This window comes from Microtus ochrogaster, unplaced genomic scaffold, assembly GCF_000317375.1.
Source record: "Microtus ochrogaster isolate Prairie Vole_2 unplaced genomic scaffold, MicOch1.0 UNK57, whole genome shotgun sequence".
NCBI classification, from domain to species: Eukaryota; Metazoa; Chordata; class Mammalia; order Rodentia; family Cricetidae; genus Microtus; species Microtus ochrogaster.
This window is the reverse complement of record NW_004949155.1, coordinates 1,868,154-1,869,414: the sequence shown is the minus strand read 5'-3', so window position 1 is coordinate 1,869,414 and position 1,261 is coordinate 1,868,154.

Below are 1,261 nucleotides of genomic sequence, written 5' to 3'. Positions count from 1 at the left end.
CAAGCTGAGCTGGAATTCCCAACCTTCCTGCCTCAGCCATTGTTCATCAGACTTACAGCTATTAATTGACTCTCAGCAGTTGAATCAGCACTAAAAAACAGACAAATATTTTAGTTTAATAATCTCAACATTCATTACATATTTAAGTTCGTAACTAATGCATGCTGGTCTGTTAAAACTATGTCTTTTGCCTTTATTATGCTGTTCTACTCTCCTTTCTAGCGCTGTCATATCATATGCTGATCAAGAGCAACATAAAGGGGGAAGGGGTTTGTTTGGCTTGCACTCCCTTAGCATAAGTCCACCATTGAGGGAAGTCAGGGCAGGAACTCAAGCGGGGAATTGAAGCAGAAACTACAGAGGAATGAATGTTCTTGGCTGGCCCATGCTTAGCTAGCCTTCTTATACAGGCAGGACCACCCACCCAGGGAATGAGACTACCCTTAGTAGACTGAGTCCTTTTCCTTTAGGCCAATGTGATCTATGCAATCCCTCAGATGACTGTAGGCTGTGTCAAGTTGATAGTTAAAACTAACGAGGGCATGTGCCGCATTGTCTCTCTCTGTCTCTGTCTCTGTCTCTCTCTCTCTCTCTCACACACACACACACACACACACACACACACACACACATTTACTTCTTAGTCTTTTTTGGAAAGTCAGGCATGATGTATCCAGTAAAAGGAACTCCAGTATCAGTATCTAGGCTATTACTCCTGTGGTAGTAAGATGTCTGGGGATTTGATGTGTTCTGTGTGCTCCAGATCATTCTGTCTTTTAGCGCTTTTGTGCTCCTGGGTTGTGAACTACAATTGCCTGCCCCTCTAATTATCTCACCCTCTCTGTGTAAATGGGATATGATTACTAGAGAAATGTAGCTTGGATATTGCCTTTCTACCAAAGGGAAAGCGCAGGCTGGAATTGGGTACTTGGGTGTGTCCCTTTTCCATGTCCTTTAGCCTCTGATAAAGCAGTTTAGTTTGAGCGTTGTTCAGAAGAAAATGCTCTTGTGTGTTGCAGGAATGGCTGAATGTATATGAAGGTGGTTGTACCTGCTTCCCCTCTTGAAGCATATTTTCTCTGATCATCATGAAACCTGAGGTAAAAGTCATAAAGAATTTTTGGACTATGCATGTCATTGCTCTCCCTGTGCCCAGGGTTTATTTTGTTGTTGTTCATTATTCTCTCTCTGTCTCTCTGAGATGAGGTTTCTCTGTGTAACAACGCTGGCTGTCTTAGAACTACTCTTGTAGACCAGGCTG